Source organism: Mirounga leonina, unplaced genomic scaffold (assembly GCF_011800145.1).
Source record: "Mirounga leonina isolate KUSES-001 unplaced genomic scaffold, KU_Mleo_1.0 Mir_178, whole genome shotgun sequence".
Taxonomy (NCBI): domain Eukaryota; kingdom Metazoa; phylum Chordata; class Mammalia; order Carnivora; family Phocidae; genus Mirounga; species Mirounga leonina.
The window spans coordinates 4,693,619-4,711,658 of NW_023270464.1; the positions used below are offsets into that span (position 1 = coordinate 4,693,619).

General features: G+C 57.0%; 11 non-coding genes across 11 annotated transcripts; 1 reads left to right on the plus strand and 10 right to left on the minus strand.

The window, feature by feature from the left end:
• Positions 1–1,044: 1,044 nt before the first annotated feature.
• LOC118023295 lies at positions 1,045–1,125 on the minus strand. The gene has a single exon (XR_004682759.1). It is a non-coding gene; the product is annotated as a small nucleolar RNA SNORD115 (small nucleolar RNA).
• Positions 1,126–2,716: 1,591 nt separating this feature from the next.
• LOC118023272 lies at positions 2,717–2,797 on the minus strand. Its single transcript, XR_004682737.1, has one exon. It is a non-coding gene; the product is annotated as a small nucleolar RNA SNORD115 (small nucleolar RNA).
• Positions 2,798–4,382: 1,585 nt separating this feature from the next.
• On the minus strand, positions 4,383–4,463 carry LOC118023218. Its single transcript, XR_004682692.1, has one exon. It is a non-coding gene; the product is annotated as a small nucleolar RNA SNORD115 (small nucleolar RNA).
• Positions 4,464–6,039: 1,576 nt separating this feature from the next.
• LOC118023222 lies at positions 6,040–6,120 on the minus strand. The gene has a single exon (XR_004682696.1). It is a non-coding gene; the product is annotated as a small nucleolar RNA SNORD115 (small nucleolar RNA).
• Positions 6,121–7,708: 1,588 nt separating this feature from the next.
• LOC118023284 lies at positions 7,709–7,789 on the minus strand. Its single transcript, XR_004682749.1, has one exon. It is a non-coding gene; the product is annotated as a small nucleolar RNA SNORD115 (small nucleolar RNA).
• A 1,608-nt stretch (positions 7,790–9,397) lies between these two features.
• LOC118023290 lies at positions 9,398–9,478 on the minus strand. Its single transcript, XR_004682755.1, has one exon. It is a non-coding gene; the product is annotated as a small nucleolar RNA SNORD115 (small nucleolar RNA).
• A 477-nt stretch (positions 9,479–9,955) lies between these two features.
• On the plus strand, positions 9,956–10,036 carry LOC118023229. Its single transcript, XR_004682703.1, has one exon. It is a non-coding gene; the product is annotated as a small nucleolar RNA SNORD115 (small nucleolar RNA).
• A 1,099-nt stretch (positions 10,037–11,135) lies between these two features.
• On the minus strand, positions 11,136–11,216 carry LOC118023227. The gene has a single exon (XR_004682701.1). It is a non-coding gene; the product is annotated as a small nucleolar RNA SNORD115 (small nucleolar RNA).
• Positions 11,217–12,809: 1,593 nt separating this feature from the next.
• On the minus strand, positions 12,810–12,890 carry LOC118023228. Its single transcript, XR_004682702.1, has one exon. It is a non-coding gene; the product is annotated as a small nucleolar RNA SNORD115 (small nucleolar RNA).
• Positions 12,891–14,491: 1,601 nt separating this feature from the next.
• On the minus strand, positions 14,492–14,572 carry LOC118023271. Its single transcript, XR_004682736.1, has one exon. It is a non-coding gene; the product is annotated as a small nucleolar RNA SNORD115 (small nucleolar RNA).
• A 1,592-nt stretch (positions 14,573–16,164) lies between these two features.
• Positions 16,165–16,245, minus strand: LOC118023281. Its single transcript, XR_004682746.1, has one exon. It is a non-coding gene; the product is annotated as a small nucleolar RNA SNORD115 (small nucleolar RNA).
• Positions 16,246–18,040: the final 1,795 nt, after the last annotated feature.

The following is an 18,040-nucleotide window of genomic DNA, read 5'->3' on the forward strand; positions in this document are numbered from 1 at the left end:
TCCCATGGATTGGCCATCTATGACACCCTCGAGGGCAGGTGCCCTAGAGGACATGGGAAGCCATGGCCCCCAGGGTCCCCAGGGCAGAGGAATGGATGCTGGGCCAAACATGTGCATGGAACCAAGGCATGCAGTGCACTACCTGTCACGCAGTGGGGGGCCTCTCCCTGCACCTGCTGAGTCTCTTCCCCTGGATAACTCCATTAGGTCTAGAGTGTCAGGGCGAGAGCCCCAGGGCCATCGCCTGTTGTGCCCAGGAACTTGAGATTCCCCTCCTAGACCCGGTGGGCCCTTGCTGTCTCAGTAGCCCAAGGGATCAGGGAGGGGAGCTCCCAGCTGCCCTGAGGGGGCCCAAACTCCTTGGGAGTCGGGTGCATGTGACAGGAACTCTGGGCTCTTCTGCCCAGGACACCTTGCCAAGTGCCAGGGCTTCAGCAAAAGCCAAGGGCTGAGGCGGACAACCACCAGTGGTCCCACAAGGCTCATGTCCACCATCTGGATGGGCCCATGGGGAACACCATGAAGCAGCAAGATCCCTCAGGTGAACTGGGTGATGACGGCATCCCTGCACTTTCTAGTCCTTGTAAGGCACCCGGCCCAACTTTTGTTTCCCCTACATGTGGGATGGCCCAAGGGCAGACTATCAAGGGGGAAGTCCACCCTCTCTGGACATCCAGGGCTTCCAGCCATATTCCCTCACAACCCACCCCAACGACATCTGCGGCCTCCCTCCAAGTGCAGTGGCTTCCACTCACCTGCCATTGTTGTGGCTGCGCAGAGACACTGGCCACAATGGTCCTCTGAAAGACACAAGGAGATCAGGGTTGCAAAGCAATGGCTTTCAGTAGGTGTCCTTGGAGGTAGAATGGGTCAGCAGAGAAGGCCAAAGGTTAGATCCACTTGTGGGCACCTAGAGGCCCACAGTCAGTTCATAGCCACAGTGGGGAGCCTTGAAGGAATGGTTGCCTCAAGCCCCAATCTGCAGCACTCTCCCAGGGTCCCGAGCATCCTCGGGATGCTGACCCTGGCATTTTTCCCTCCATTGGGCCTCAGCGTAATCCTATTGAGCATGATTTTTAGGTCATCATCTCTCTTTGAGACATTATGAGTTCTCATCATTGATCCAAGGAAGGCAGTGGTGATGTGGGGTGCTCTCCCGTCCCCCGAACCTGCTTACCAGGGGTGCTTAATGTAGAGTGGGATGTCCAGGGGGAGGGGTGGAGGCAGGAGACATTGGGCATCTTGCAGTGCCTGGGCCTAGCAAAACTTGGCCCTCAAGGCAGGATCTTCGTCTGGCGACAGGATCTGGGGAGAGAAGGGTAGCCAATGTGTCAAAATGCAGTGCTCTGGGGCACCTGCCATTGTAGCCAAGAGCTGCCAGTCTGGAAACCCTGGTGCTGTGTGGCAAGGTGTGAGGTTGGCCAGCATAAGGTGGGAGACCGCATGGAAGGGGCAAGCTACAGGAGCAGAAATGCCCATACCTGGACCGCAAAACAACAGAGAGTGTGGCCCTCATGAGAGCCAAGCTTTGCTGATGCTGCCCCCCAGAAGGCCTGGCACACAGGCTTCCTGACAGGTAGCACACTGTGGAATCTGGGCCAGGCATGAAGGGTGGGTGCCCTGGTATGTACAGTCAGGCTCTTGCCATCCCACGAATTGGCCATCTCTGACACCCAGAGTTGGGCTGGTGCCTTCGAGGACATGGGGACCCATGGCCCTCAGGGTCCCAAGGGCAGAGGAATGGTTGCTCAGCTAAAGGCATGCTCACAACCAGACATCCCGCCCATTCTCGCTGTGCACGGGGGCCCTCTCCCTGCACCTCTTGGGCCTCATAACCAGGATCACTCCCTAGATCTTAGGTGACCTGACGATAGGCCCAAGGACATCGCCTGTTGTGCCCAGGGACTCAAGATTACCCTCCTAGGCCAGGTTGGCCCTTCCTGTCTCGGCAACCCAAGGGATTGCAGATGGGAGCTCCCTAGTTGTCCTGGGGCCCTAAGCTCCTTGGGAGTTGGGTGCATGCGACAGGAGCTCTGAGCTCTCCAGCCCAGGGCAACTTGCCAAGGACTGGGGCCTCATGAACACCCCAGGACCAAGGGGGACAGCCGCCAGTGGCCCCAAGGGGCCTATATCCACCATCTGGATGGGCACATGGGGCACACCGTGAGGCAGGGAGGTCCCTCAGCTAATCGTTGCCTGACAGCGGCATCCCTGAACTTTCAGGCCCTTGTCAGGGACCTGGCCATTCTTTTGATTCCCCTGCACCTGGGATGGCCCAAGGGTGGACCTTCAATGGGGAAATCCACCCTCTTCGGCCACCCAGGTTTCCCAACCCAACCCTCATGTGGCTGCCCCCAGACACAGGCCTCCCGCACCCACTATGGATGGCGGCTATGGCCTCCCTCGAAGCCCAGTAGCTCCACTCACCTGCCACGTTTGTGGCCACACCGAGACCCTGGCCATGAAGGCCTGCTGAAAGACACAAAGAGACCAGGGCTGCTAAGCAGTAGCTCCCCGGGAGGTGTCCTTGGAAGGGGGATGGGTCTGCAGGCAAGGCCAAAGCCCCAAGCACCTCTTGGGCACCTGGAGGGCCACAGTCAAGCCACAGCCAAAGCGGGGAGGCTTGAGGGATTGGTCACTTCAAGCCCCAAACTGCAGCACTTCCCCAGTGTCCTGAGCATCTTAAGGATGCTGACTCCGAGATGGTCCCTCCACTGGGCCTCAGTGTAATCCTATTGAGCATGATTTTTAGGTCATCATCTCTCTTCAAGACAATATGAGTTCTCATCATTGACCCAAGCAAGGTAATGGCAATGCCAGCAAGCCCTCTCCCACCCCCTGAACCCTCTTACCCAGGGTGCTTACTGTAGAGTGGGATGCCCTGGTGGGGGGTGGGGACCCAAGGCGTTGGGATTCCTGCCAGGGCTTGGCCTAACAAGACTTGAATCTCAGGGCAGGAACTTCATCTAGGGACAGGATCTGTGGAGAGAGTAGTAGTCTAGGTGTCAAAATGTCCTGCTGTGGGGCACCTGTGTCAGCTGCCAAAAGCTGCCAGTTCTGAAAGCTTGGTTCTGCATGGCAAGGCATTAGGCAGACCAGCATACGGCAGAGGACCGCAAGGAGGGGCAGGCTACAGGAGCAGAGATGCCCATACCTGGACGCCTAAACAATGGAGAGGGTCGCCCCCGAGGGAGCCGAGTGTTGTGGATGCTGCCACCAGGAGAAGGCCCAGCACATAGTCTTCCTGAGAGGTAGCATGCTGTGGGCGCAGGCCCGGGCGTGAAGTATGCATGCTGTGGTAGCTAGGGCCAGGCCCTCGCCATCCCATGGATTGGCCATCTGTTGCACCCGGAGATGGGCAGGTGCTTCCCCAGGGCCTCCAGGGAAGAGGAATGAGTGCCGGGCCAAAGACGTGCTCCCAATCAAGGAGGGCCGCCCACTGTCCACCATGCAGGGGAGGCCTCTTCCTGCACCCGCTGGGCCTCTTCCCTAGGAACACTCCCTCAGGACTAGAGTGCCCCAGAGAGAGGCCCAGGGCCATCACTTGTTGCGTCCAGGGATTCTTGATTCCCCTCCAAGGCCCGGCAGGCCCTATCCAGTCTCAGTGGCCCAAGGGATCAGGAAGGGAAGCTCTCCTGCTGCCACAAGAGGGACCAAGTTCCTTGGGAGTCAGGTGCATGCAATAGGAGCTCTTGGGGCATCTTGCCCATCACGCTTGGGGCATCTTGCCAACGGCTGTGGCTTCAGGAACAACCCAGGGCTGAGAAGGACAGCCGCCAATGGCCCCAAGGGGCCCACGTCCACCATCTGGACAGACCCATGGGGCACACCATGAAGCAGCAAGAGCCCTCACCTGATAGTTGGCTGACAGCATCGTCCCTGCACTTTCTGGTCCTTGTTAGGGACCCGGTCAACATTTCACTTCCCCTGCACGTGGAATGATCCAAGGGTGGACCTTTGAGGGGGAAGTTCTCCCTCTCCTGACATCCAGGGCTCCCAGCCTGATGCCCATGCGGCCGCCACCCAGACCCAGCCTCCCAAAACAACCCCAATGGTGTCTGGGACCTCCTACCAAGCCAGTGGCTTCCAATCACCTGCCATGGTTGAGGCTGCACAGAGACCCTGGCCACCATGGCCCAGTGAAAGACACAAGGAGCCCAGGGTTGCTAAGCAATGACTTCCTGGGAGGCGTCCTAGGAGGGGGAATGGGTCGGCAGGCAAGGCCGAAGGCTTGATCTCCTCATGGGCACCTTGAGGCCCACAGTAAGGCAAAGCCAATATGGGGAGCTTCAAGGGATAGGTCGCTTCAAGCCCCAAACTGCAGTGCTCCCCCAGGGCCCCCAGCATCCTCAGGATGCTGATCCTGGATTGGCCCCTCCATTGGGCCTCAGAGTAAGCCTATTGAGCATGATTTTTAGGTCATCATCTCTCTTTGAGACAATATGTGTTCTCATCATTGACCCAAGGAAGGCAGTGGCGACCCGAATGGGCGCTCTCCATCCCCCAAAACTGCTCATCAGGGGTACCTAGTGTAGAGCAGGTTATCCTGGGGTCATGGAGAGACATGAGACATTGGGCCTCTTGCCGGTGCTGGGCCTAGCAATACTTGGCCCTCAGGGCAAGATCTTCAATTGGGGACACACTCTGGGGAGAGAGGGGTAGGCCAGGTCTCAAAACGCCCCTCCGGGGTACCTGCCCCTGTTGCCAAGAGCTGCCACTCCCAGAATCCTGGCAATGCGTGGCAAGGCATGAGGATGCCCAGCACACGGCAGAGGAACGTAAGGAAGGGGTAGGCTACAGAAGCAGAGATGCCCATACCTGGACCCCGAAACAAAGGAGAGCGTGGCCCCCAAAGGAGCCAAGCTTTGCTGATGCTGGCCTCCAGGAGAAGGCCAGGCCCATAGGCTTCCTGGGACGTAGCACATGGTGGGCCCCCAGCCCAGCATGAAGGGTGCATGCCCTGGTAGGTAGGGCCAGGCCCTTGGCCTCCCACCGTTGGCCATCTCTGTTACCTGGAGGTGGTTAGGTGCTCTCGAGGACACAGGAAAACACTGCCCCCAGGGCCCCCAGGCCAGAGGAATGGATGCTAGGCCAACAAAGTGTGCATGCAACCAAGACAGGCCATCCCCTGTCCTCTGTACAAGGGGGAGTGTCTCCCTGCACCTGCTGGGCCTCTTCCCTGTGATCCCTCCCTCAGGTCTAGAATACTGCCATGAGAGGCCCAGGCTCTCACCTGTTGTGTCCAGGGACTCGAGATTTCCCTCTTAGGACCTGTGGGCCCTTCCTGTCTCAGCGGCCAAAGGAATCGGGGAGGGGAGCTCCCCAGCTGCCCCCTTGGGAGCCAAAGTATGCAAAGGAGCTCTGAGCTCTCCAGCCAGGGACACCTTACCAAGGGCCAGAGCTTCAGGAACAGCCCAGGGCCACGGGGGACAGTTACTAGTGTCCCCAAGGGGCCCACATCCACCATCTGGATTGTCCCATGGGGGACACCGTGAAGCAGCAAGTTCCCTCAGCTGAATGTGGGCTGAGAGCAGTGTCCCTGCACTTTCCAGTCCTTGTCAGGGACCCTGACAACATTTAGCTTCCCCTGCATGTGGGATGTTCCAATGGCGGATCATCAAGGGAGAAGTCCACCATTTCCGGGCATCCAGGGCACCTGGCCTGATGCCCATGCAGCCACCTCCCAGACACGGGCCTTCCGAACCCACCACGAAGGCATTTGCAGCCTCCCTCCACACACAGGAGCTTCCACTCACATGCCATGGTTGAGGCTGCACTGAGACCCTGGCCAGCATGGCCCGCTGAGAGACACAAAGAGACCAGGGTTGACAAGCAATGGCTCCCTGGGAGGCATCCTGGGAGGGGGAAGGAGTGGCCAGGCAAGGCTGAAGGCCTTAACCCCTTTGGGTCCCTGGAGGCCCACAGGCCACAGCCACAGGGGGAACCTCGAGGGATCGGTCACCTCAAGCCCCAAGCTGCAGCATTCCCCAGGGCCCTGAGCATCCTGAGGATGCTGATCCAGGAATGGTCCCCTCCATTGGGCTTCAGCGTAATCCTATTAAGCATGATTTTTAGCTCATCATCTCTCTTTGGGACAATATGAGTTCTCGTCATTGACCCAAGTAAGGCAGTGGTGACGTGGGCAGGCGCTCTCCCATCCCCCGAGCCTGCTTACCGGAGTGCTTACTTAGAGCGTGATGCCCTGGATGAGCGGGGATGGGGGCAAGAGACGTTGGACTATTTGCAGGTGCAGGGCCTAGCAAGACTTGACCCTCAGACTAGGATCTTCATCTGGGACGGGATCTGGGGAGAGAGAGGTAGCCTTGGTGTCAAAACATCCTGCACTGGGGCACTGTCCCTGCAGCCAAGAGCTGACAGTCTGAAACCATGGCAGGACATGGGAAGGCTTGAGGCTGGCTGGCACACGGCAGGGGACCCCAAGGAAAGAGCAGACTACAGTAGCAGAGATGCCCATACCTGGACCCCAAAACAACAGAGAGTGTGTCCCCTGAGGGAACAGATTCTTACTGATGCTGCCCCCCAAGAAGACCCAGCACACAGGCTTCCTGAGAGGTAGCACACTGTGGGGGCTGGAACCAGCATGAAGTGTGAGTACCCTGGTAGGTAGGGCCAAGCCCCTGCCCTCCCATGGATTGGCCATCTGTGGCACCTGGAGCTGGGCAGGTGCCCTCAAGGACATGGGATCCATGGCCCCCAGGGTCCTTAAGCAGAGGAATGTATGCCAGGCCAACCGCATGCACACAACAAAGGCATGCTGCCCACTGCCCGCCATGCAAGAGAGCCCTCTCCCTGGACCTGCTGGGCCTCTTCTGGATCACTCCTTCAGGTCTAGAGTGTCACGACAATAGGCGCAGGGCCATTGCCTGTTTTGCCCAGGGACTCAAGATTCCCCTCCAAGTCCTAGTAAGCCCTTCCTGCTTCAGTGGCCTAAGGGATCATGGAGGGTGCTCCCCAGCTGCCCTGAGAGGGCCCAAGCTCCTTGAGAGTCGGTTACATGCAACAGGAGCTCTGGGCTCCACTGCCCAGAGCACCTTGCCAAGGGCGAGGCTTCAGGAACATCCCAGGGCTGAGGGGGACAGCCACCAGTGGCCCCCAAGGGGCCAAAGTCCACCATCTGGATGGGAAATGGGGCACACCATGAAGTAGCAAAAGCCCTCAGCTGAACGTGGACGGTGGCATCCCTGCACTTTCTGGTCCTTGTCAGGGATCTGGCCAACCTTTCACTTCCCCTGCGTGTGGGATGGTCCAAGGGGGGACCTTTAATGGAGACACCCACCCTATCTGGACATCCAGCATTCCCAGCTCAATGGCCATGCAGCCGCCTCCCAGACATGGGCCTCCTGAACCCACCCTGATGGCATCTGCTGCCTCCCTGCAAGCCCAGTGGCTTCCACTCACCTGCCATGGTTGAGGCCACATGGAGACCCTGGCCACCATGGCCCACTGAAAGACACAAGGGGACCAGGGTTGTTAAGCAATGGCTCCCTGGGAGGCGTCCTGGAGGGGGAATGAGTCAGCAGGCAAAGCAGAAGGCCTGAGCACCTCTTTGGCACCTGGAGGCCCACAGTCACACCACACCCACAGCGGGGAGCCTCGAGGGAATGGTCACTATAAGCTCCAAACAGCAGCTCTCCCCCAGGGCCCTGAGCATCCTTGGGATGCTGACCCAGTGATGGTCCCCTCCATTGGGCCTCAGTGTAATCCTATTGAACATGATTTTTAGGTCATCATCTGTCTTCGAGACAATATGAGTTCTCATCATTGACCCAAGCAAGGCAGTAGCAATGCAGGCGGGCACTCTTCTGTCCCCTGAATCCACTTACCAGGGGAGCTTACTGTAGAGTGGATTACCCTGGATGGTGCCGGGGAGGAGACACTGGGCCTCTTGCCAGGGCTGGGCCTAGGAAGATTTGGCCCTCAGGTCAGGATCCTCGTCTGGGTACATGATCTGATGAGAGAGGTTTAGGCCTGATGTCAAAATGCCATTCTCCGGGGCACCTATCACTGCAGCCAAGAGATGCCAGTCCCGAAATCCTGGTGCCGCATGACAAGGTGTGAGGCCAGCTGACACATGTCCAGAACCACAAGAAAGGGGCAGGCTACAGGAGCCAAGATGCCCATACCTGGATCCCAAAACAATGGAGAGTGTGGCCCCCAAGGGAGCCGAGGCTTGCTGAGGCTGCCCCCCAGGAGAAGGCTGGCACACAGGCTTTCTGAGAGGTAGCACAGTGTGGGACCAGGGCACGGTGTGCAAGGAGCTTGTCCTGGTAGGTAGGACCAAGGCCTCACCTTCCCACGGATTGGCCATCTGTGAGACCCAGAGCTGGGCAGGTGCGCTCGAGGACATGTGAAGCCATGGCCGCCATGTTCCCCAGGGTAGAGGAATGGATGTTGGGTGAAACACATGCATGCAACCAAGCATGCTGTGCACTGCCCGCCGTACAGGGTGGGGGGCTCTCCCTGCCCCTGCTGAGACTTTTTCCCTGGATAACTCCTTTAAGTCTAGAGTGTCAGGGCGGGAGCCCCAGGGCCATTGCCTGTTGTGCCCAGGTTCTTGAGATTCCCCTCCTAGACCCAGTGGGCCCTTGCTCTCTCAGCAGCTCGAGGGATCAGGCAGGGGAGCTCCCAGCTGCCCCGAGGGGGCCCAAACCCCTGGAGTCAGGTGCATGCGACAGGAAGTCAGGTGCATGCGACAGGAACTCTGGGCCCTTCTGCCCAGGGCACCTTGCCAAGTGCCAGGGCTTCAGGAACAGCTGAGGGCTGAGGGGAGAGCCACCAGTGGTCCCACGGGGCCCACGTCCACCATCTGGATGGGCACATGGGGCACACCATGAAGCAGCAAGATCCCTCAGCTGAACTGGGTGACGGTGGCGTCCCTGCACTTTCCGGTCCTTGTAAGGGACCTGGCCCATCTTTCGCTTCCCCTGCATGTGGGATGGCCCAAGGGCAGACCATCAAGGGGGAAGTCCACCCTCTCCGGACATCCAGGGTTCCTAGCCCTATTCCCATGCAGCCACCACCCAGACACGGGCCTCATGAACCCACCCCAACAACGTCTGTGGCCTCCCTCCAAGCACACTTGATTCCACTCACCTACCATGGTTGTGGCCATGCCGAGACACTGGCCACCACAGCTCATGAAAGACAAGATCAGGGTTGAAAAGCAATGGCTCTTCGGAAGGCATCCCTGGACTAAGAATGGGTCAGCAGTCAAGGCCAAATGCTTGATCCTCTCGTGGGCACCTGGAGGCCCACAGTCAGTTCGTAGCCACAGTGGGGAGCCTTGAGGGATCGGTCACCTCAAACCCCAATCTGCAGCACTTGCCCAAGGCCCCAAGCATCCTCAGGATGTTGACCACGGCATGATCCCCTCACTGGGCCTCAGCGTAATCCTATTGAGCATGATTTTTAGGTCATCATCTCTCTTCGAGACAACATGAGTTCTCATCATTGATCCCAGGAAGGCACTGGCAACACAGGCAGGAGCTCTCCCATCCCCCGAACCTGCTTACCGGTGGTGCTTGCTGAAGTGGGGTATGCCTGGGGGGAGGGGGGGGGCACGAGTTGTTGGGCATCTTGCAGTGGCTGAGCCTAGCAAGATTTGGCCCTCAGAGCGGGATCTTTGTCTGGGGCCAGGATCTGTGGAAAGAGAGGTAGGCAAGGTGTCAAAATGCACAGCTCCAGGGCACCTGCCATTGTAGCCAAGAGCTGCCAGTCTGGAAAGCCTGGCACTGTGTGGCAAAGCGTGAGGCAGCTGGCATATCGTGGGGGACAGCACGGAAGGAGCAGGCTACAAGAGCAGTAATGCCCATACCTGGATCCCTAAACAACAAAGAGCATGGCCCCCATGAGAGCCAAGCCTTTCTGATGCTGCCTTCCCAGAAGCCCCACAGGCTTCCCAAGAGCGCCCGCCTGTGTCGCCAGTGCCTTCCTTGGATCAATGATGAGAACTCATATTGTCTCGAAGAGAGATGATGACCTAAAAATCATGCTCAATAGGATTACGCTGTGGACATGAGGCCAGGCATGAAGGGTGCGTACCCAGGTAGGTAGGGTCAGGCCCTTGCCTTCCCATGGATTGGCCATCTGTGGACCTGGAGCTGGGCAGGTGCCCTCGAGGACACAGGGAGCCATTGCCCCATGGCTCCCAGGGCAGAGGAATGGATGCCAGGACATCTGCATGCACGCTACCAAGGCATGCCGCCCATTGCCCCCCGTGTAGGGGGCCCTCTCCTGGCACCTGCTGGCCTTCTTCCCCAGGATCACTCCCTCAAGTCTAGAGTGCCACATTGAGAGGCCCATGCCATTGCCTGTTTTGCCCAGGGACTGAAATTCCCTTCCTAGGCCCAACAGGCCCTTCCTGTCTTGGCGGTCCAATAGATTGGGTAGAGGATCTTCCCAGATGCCCACGGGGCCCCAAGATCCCTGGGAGTCAGGTGCATGCTACAGGAGCTCTGGGCTCTCTCTCCCAGGGCAACTTGCCAAGGGCCTGGGCTTCAAGAACAGCCCAGGGCCAAGGGGGACACGGACCATTGGCCCCAAGGGGCCCACGTCCACCCTCTGGACAGGCCCATGGGGCACACCATGAAGCAGCAAGAGCCCTCAGCTGAACATGGGTTGACTATGGCTTCCCTGCACTTTCCGGTCCTTGTCAGGGACCCGGCCAAACTTCCACTTCCCCTGCATGTGGGATGGCACAAGGATGGAACTCCACCCTCTCTGGATATCTAGGGCTCCCGGCCTGATGCCCATGTGGCCGCCACCCAGACAGTGGACTCACGGACCCACCCTGATGGCATCTGCAGCCTCCCTCCAAGTCCAGTGGCTTCCACTCACCAGCCATGGTTGAGGCCACACCGAGTCCCTGGCCACCACCACCCGCTGAAAGAAACAAGGAGACCAGGGTTGCTAAACAATGGCTCCCCTGGAGGCGTCCTGGGAGGTGGAATGGATCGGCAGGCAAGGCCAAAGTCCTGAGCCCCTCTTGGGCACGTGTAGGTCCACAGTCACAGCAGGGAGCCTCGAGGGATCAGTCGCCTCAAGCCCCAAACTGCAGTGTTCCCCCAGGACCCCGAGCATCCTCGGGATGCTGACCCCAGGATGTCCCCTCCATTGGGCCTCAGCATAATCATATTGAGCATGATATTGAGGTCATCATCTCTCTTTGAGACAATATGAGTTCTCACCATTGACCCAAGCATGGCAGTCGTTATGCAGGCAGGTGCTCTCCCGTCCCCCGAACCTGCTTACCAGGGATGCTTACTGTACAGTGGGATGCCCCTGGGGGTGGGGCAGAGGCACAAGATGTTGCATTTCTTGCCATGTCTGGGCCTAGCAAGACTTGGCCCTCAGGGCGGGATCTTTGTCTGGGGACATGATCTGGGGAGAGAGGGGTAGGCCAGGTGTCAAAATGCCCTTCTCTAGGGCACTTGCCCCTTCAGCCAAGAGCTGCTAGTCCTGAAAGCTTGGTGCCACATGGCAAGGTGTGAGGTCAGTGGGTACATGGGGGGGACCACAAGGAAGGGACAGGCTACAGGAGCAGAGATGCTCTTACTTGGACCCTGAAACAATAGAGAGCATGGCCCCCAAGGGAGCTGAGCCTTGCTGAGGCTGCCCCCCAAAAGGCGCGGCACACACACTTCCCAAGAGGTAGCATGCTGTGGGCACAAGGCCCAGCATGCAGGGTACATACCCTGGTAGGTAGGGCCAGGCCCTTGCCCTCCCACGTATTTGCCATCTGTGACACTCAGAGCTGGGCAGGTGCCCTCGAAGACAAGGGGAGCCACAGCCCCCAGGGCCCCCAGGGCAGAGCAAAGGATGCCGGGCCAACCACCTGCACACAACCAAGGCATTCCACCCACTGCCCACCATGCAAGGGGGCCCTCTCCCTGCACCTGCTTAGCCTCTTCCTGGGATCATTCCCTCAGGTCTAGAGTGCCATGGCAAGAGGCCCAAAGCCATCTTCTGTTTGCCCAGGGTGTCAAGATTCCCTTCCTAGGCCTGTTGGGCTCTTCCTGTCTCGGTGGCCCAGGGATTGGGGTGGGAAGCTCCCAGCTGCCCGAGTGGGCTCAAGCTCCTTGGAGTCGGGTGCATGCCACAGGAGCTTTGGCTTCCTGCCTGGGGCATCCTGCCAAGGCCCTGGGCTTCAGGGACAGCCCAGGGCCAAGGGGGACAGCAGCAAGTGGCCCCAAGGGGCCCATGTCCACCATCTGGAGGGGCCCATGCAGCACACCATGAAGCAGCAAGAGCCCTCAGTTGAACGTGGGCTGTCGGCGGTGTCCCTGCACTTTCCGGTCCTTGTCAGGGACCCAGCCAAACATTCCCTTCCCCTGCAAGTAGGATGGCCAAAGGGCAGGATTTCAAGGGGGAAGTCCACCCTCTCCAGACATCCAGGGTCCCCTACCCAATGCCCATGCAGCAGCCACCCAGACATGGGCCTCCCAAACCCACTCCAATGGCATCTGCGGCCTCGCTACAAACCCAGTGACTTCCACTCACCTTCTATGGTTGAGGCTGTGCCGAGACCCTGGCCACCATGGCCTGCTGGAAAACACAAGGAGACCGGGGTTGCTAAGCAATGGCTCCCTGGGAGGCGTCCTGGGAGGGGGAATGGTTCAGCAGGCAAGGCCGAACACCTGAGCCCCTCTTGGGCACCTGGAGACCCACAGTCAGACCACAGCCACAGCAGAAAGCCTCAAGAGATTGGTCGCCTCAAGCCCCAAACTGTGGTGCTCCCCCAGGGCCCCGAGCATCCTCAGGATGCTAATCCCGGGATGGTCCCCTCCATTGGGCCTCAGCATAATCCTATTGAGCATGATATTGAGGTCATCACCTCTCTTCGAGACAATATGAGTTCTCATATTTGACCCATGCAAGGCAGTGGTGACACTGTCAGGCACTCTCCCATCCCCTGAACCTGCTTAAAGGGTGCTTACTGTAGAGCGGGATACTCTGGAAGGGGGTTGCAGGTGTACAAGACACTGGGCCTCTTGCTGTGACTGGGCCTAGCAAGACTTGGCCCTCAGGGCAGGATCTTCGTCTGGAGATGGGATCTGTGGAGAGAGGGGTAGCCCAGCTTTCAAAATGCCCTGACTTGAGTCACCTGCCCTTAGTCAAGAGCTGCCACTCCCGAACACCTGGCGCCCCATGGCAAGGCCTGAGGCCAGCCGGCACACAGCAGGAGACTGCAAACAAGGGGTAGGCTACCGGAGCAGAGAGGCCCATACCTGGACCCTGAAACAATGGAGACTGTGGCCCTAGAGGGAGCTGAGCCTTGCTGATGCTGCCCCCCAGGAGAAGGCCTGGCACACAGGCTTCCAGAGATGTAGCACCCTGTGAGCGTGGGACCTGGCATGAAGTGTGCTTGCCCTGGTAGGTAGGGCCAGACCCTCGCCCTCCCACTGATTGGCCATCTATGGCACCCAGAGCTGGGCTGGTTCCCTCGAGGACACAGGGAGCCATGGCCCCCAGGACTCCCAGGGCAGAGGAATGGATGCTGGGCCAACTGCATGCATGCAATCAAGGCATGCCACCCACTGTCCGCCATGCAGGGGGGCCCTCTCCTGGTACATGCTGGGCCTATTCCCTGGGATCACTCCCAGAGGCCTAGAGTGCCACCGTGAGAGGCCCAGGACCATCGCCTCTTGCGCCCAGGGACTTGAGATTTCCCTCCTAGGCCTGGTGGGCCCTTCGTGTCTCGGTGGCCCAAGGGATCAGAGAGGGGAATTCCCCAGCTGCCCCAAGGGGACCCAAGCTCCTTCGGAGTCAGGTGCATGCAACTGGAGCTCTGGACTCTCTCACCATGGACACCTTGCCAAGGGCCTGGGTTTCAGGAACAGCCCAGGGCTGAGGGGGACAGCTGCTAGTGGCCCCAAGGTGCCCACATCCTCCATCTGGATGGGTTCATGGGGCACACAATGAAGCAGCAAGAGCCCTCAGCTGAACATGGGCTGACGGCGGTGTCACTGCACTTTCCGGTCCTTGTCAGGGACCCAGCCAACCTTTCACTTCCCCTGCACATGGGATGTCCCAAGGGCGGACCTTTAAGGGGTAAGTCCACCCTCTCCGGACTTCCAGGGCCCCTGGCCCGATGCCCACATGGCCGCCTCCCAGGCATGGGCTTCCCTAACCCACCACGATGGTGTCTGTGGCCTCCCTCCAAGCCCAGTGGCTTCCACTCACCTGCCATGGTTGAGGCTGCACCGAGACCCTAGACACCATGGCCCACTGAAAGACACAAGGAGACCAGGGTTGCTAAGCAATGGCTCTCTGGGTGGCGTCCTGGTAGGGGGAATGAGTCGGCAGGCAAGGCCAAAGGCCTGAGCACCTTTGGGCACCTGGAGGCCCACAGTCAGACCATAGCCACAGCGGGGAACTCCAAGCGATCGGTCACCTCAAGCCAAAAACTGTGGTGCTCCCCCAGGGCCCCAAGCATCGTCGGGATGCTGACCCGGGGATGGTTCCCTCCACTGGGCCTCAGCGTAATCCTATTGAGCATAATTTTTAGGTCATCATCTCTCTTCAAGACAATATGAGTTCTCATCATTGACCCAAGCAAAGCATTGGTACCTGGGAAGGCACTCCCCATCCCCCAAACCTACTTACCAGGGGTGCTTACTGTAGAGCAGGATGCCCCATTGGGGTATGTTGGCACCTGACGTTGGGCCTCTTGCTAGGGCTGGGCCTAGCAAGACTTTGCTCTCAGAGTGGGATCTTCGTCTGGGTACAGGATCTGGGGAGAGAGGGGTAGGCCAGCTGTCAGAACGCCCTGCTCTGGGGCACCTGCCCCTGTGGCCGAGAGCTGCCAGTCCCAAAAGCCTGGCACCACGTGGCAAGGCCTGAGGCTGGCTGGCACACGGTGGGATCCACAAATAAGGGGCAGGCTACAGGCTATAGCTGCCCATACCTGGACCCCAAAACAATGGAGAGTGTGGCTCCCCCCAGGGGAGCTGAGCCTTGCTGATGCTGCCCCCCAGAATTCCCGGCATACAGGCTCCCGAGAGTTAACATGTGTGGTCACAGGGCCCAGCATGAAGGGGGTGTGCCCTGGTAGGTAGGGCCAGGCATTCACCCTCCCACCGATTGGCCATCTGTGGCATCCACTGCTGGGCAGATGCCCTTGAGCACATGAGGAGCCACGGTCTCCAGGGCCCCCAAGGCAGAGGAATAGATGCTGGGCCAACTGCATGCGTACAACAAAGGCATGCTGCCCACTGCCCACCATGCAGGGGGGACCTCTCCCTGCACCTGTTGGGCATCTTCCCTGTGATCACTCCCTCAGGTCTAGAGTGCTGCCGCAAGAGGCCCAGGGCCATCGCCTCTTGCCTGCAGGGACTTGAGATTCCCCTCCTAGGCCTAATGGGGCCTTCCTGTCTCAATGGCCAAAGGGATCAGGGAGGGGAATTCCCCAGCTGCCCCAAGGGGCCCCAAGCTCCTTGGGAGTCAACGCATGAAAGGAGCTCTGGGCTCTCCTGCCCAGGGCAACTGGCCAAGTCCCAGGGCTTCAGGAACAGCCCAGGGCTATGGGAGATAACTGCCTGTGGCCCCAAGGGGTCCACGTCCACCATCTGGATGGGCCCATGGGGTACACCGTGAAGCAGCATGAGCCCTGAGCTGAACATGGGCTCACTGCAGCATCCCTGCACTTTCCGTTCCTTGTCAGGGACCTGGCCAAACTTTCGCTTCCCCTGCACCTTGGATGGCCCAAGGGTGGACCTTCAAGTGGTAAGCCCACCCTCTCCAGACATCCAGGGCTCCCGACCCCATGACCATGCGGCCTCCACCCAGACACGGGCCTCCCAAATCCACTCCAATGGCATCTGTGGCCTCCCTCCAAACCCAGTGGCTTCCACTCACATGCTATGATTGAGGCTGTGCTGAGACCCTGGTCACCATTGCCCACTGAAAGACACAAGGAGCCCAGGGTTGCTAAGCAATGGCTCCCCGGGAGTCGTCCTGGGAGGGAATGTGTTGGTAGGCAAGTCTGAAGGCCTGAGCCCCTCTTAGGCACCTGGAGACCCACAGTCAGTCCACAGCCACAGTGGGGAGCCTCAAGGGATTGGTCGCCTCAAGCCCCAAACTTCAGTACTCCCCCATCACCCTAAGCATTCTCGGGATGCTGACTCCAGAATGGTCCCCTCCATTGGGACTCAGCGTAATCTTATTGAGCATGATTTTTAGGTCATCATCTCTCTTCAGGACAATATGAGTTCTCATCATTGACCCAAGCAAGGCACTGGCAATATGGGTGGGTGCTATCCATCCCCCAAACCTGCTTACCGGGGTTGCTTACTGTAGATTGGGATGCCCTGGAGGTGGTGCAAGAGCTTGAGACATTGGGCCTCTTGCCGGGGCTGGGCCTAGCAAGACTTGGCCCTCAGGGCAGGATCTTCATCTGGGGATGGCATCTGGGGAGAGGGGTAAGCCAGCTGTCAAAACGCCCTGCTCCTTGGCACCTGCCCCTGCCCCCACAAGCTGCCAGTCTTCAGATCTGTGTTTTTAACCTTGGATTTGTGATTGAAGCATAGCATTCCTGAAAATCTGTGCCTTTTCTTTGATCCCATATGAATGGAACATTTGGTCTCCAAGAGATTTTGAGTATTGTTAATGTTCACCCCCACCCCCGACCGTGTGGAAAGCCAGGCACACAGGGTTCCTGAAGTTTATATTTTTCGGCCATGATTTACTGGGTTTTTGTTTGGGAGCCCCAGTTGGTGTGGCCCAGTCTTGGAAGCTGCGCGGAATAAGCCCCTTGTGGCATTCAAGGTTGTACCATGTTTCGTTTTGAACAGGGTTTGATAGGGCATGGAACACCATGGAAGATCTCCCTTGCCACATTGTCCAAGCAGAATGCCGGGCTTACTACAGAGCATGATGCCCATGCACACACGATTTTGGGCCTCTTCTTGGAGCTCGGTGGTGTTGCATTTGTGTGGGTATGTTGCTTTTCTTCCTTTTCAGAAGTAATCTGTTTAATGAGAAGTAGGATATTTGTCAGAACAATCTTTCCATCTGCGTTATTTTTTGTGTTCTTTTTCTTTATATCTGTATAAACCATTTAATACATGAATATGTTCATAATAAGTGAACCAATGGATGTATAATTATTGTGTATTGGCAAATCCATACATATCTACTTTCTTAAAAACATTGTAAATTGGCCCCTAGTCTTCGTTTATGTTTCTATATCTCTATTATCTATCATCTATCATTTATCTATTTATCTATCTATCTATCTATCTATTATCTATCTATCTATCATCATCATCTATCATCTATCTATCCTCTATTATCTATCTATCTATCTATCTATCTATCTATCTATCTATCTATCTATCATCTATCTATCCATCCATCTATCTGTTCTGTCACAAGTAGGCCTAGCTCTTCTGATTCATTATTTAAACTCTCTGCATTTTCAATAATTTTACTTTTTAGGCTCATTTATTTTTGGCTTCAATTTCATTTTCTTAGTACAATAATTTCTCTCTCATGAAGTGTCAGTGTGATTTTATATGGAATTGTTTTTCAGTAAAACATATTTCCCATCACTAAAATATACTTGTTCCTTATGATCAAGGCAATTTTCAGTCTATTTTTCAAAAGTCATGTTTTTTTTTTATGTTTTCCTTCCATATTCTGCTAATAGCATTTAAATTGTGATTCATATACTCCATCATCCTGGTGTAAGGTGAGCCTATGTGATCAAAGGAACATGAAGTCATGAGGGAGTTCCTTTCATATTTTGAAGAATTTCCTATTTATTTCTACAAAAGTACCTTTGAAATAGTTTTTGTATTCCTGATTGTTTCATTCTTTAAGACATAGATTTATTTTCCAAGTACTTTGAACACCAGTGTCCTTATTGGGTAAAACTTATTTGGTCAGAGTTCCCATCATGAACAACTGGCAATACCAATAGCTCACAAATTTTTGCTTATTTTCATTTAAATTCAATTAGTCAACATATAGTGTATATATATATATATATATATATATATATATATATATATATATATAT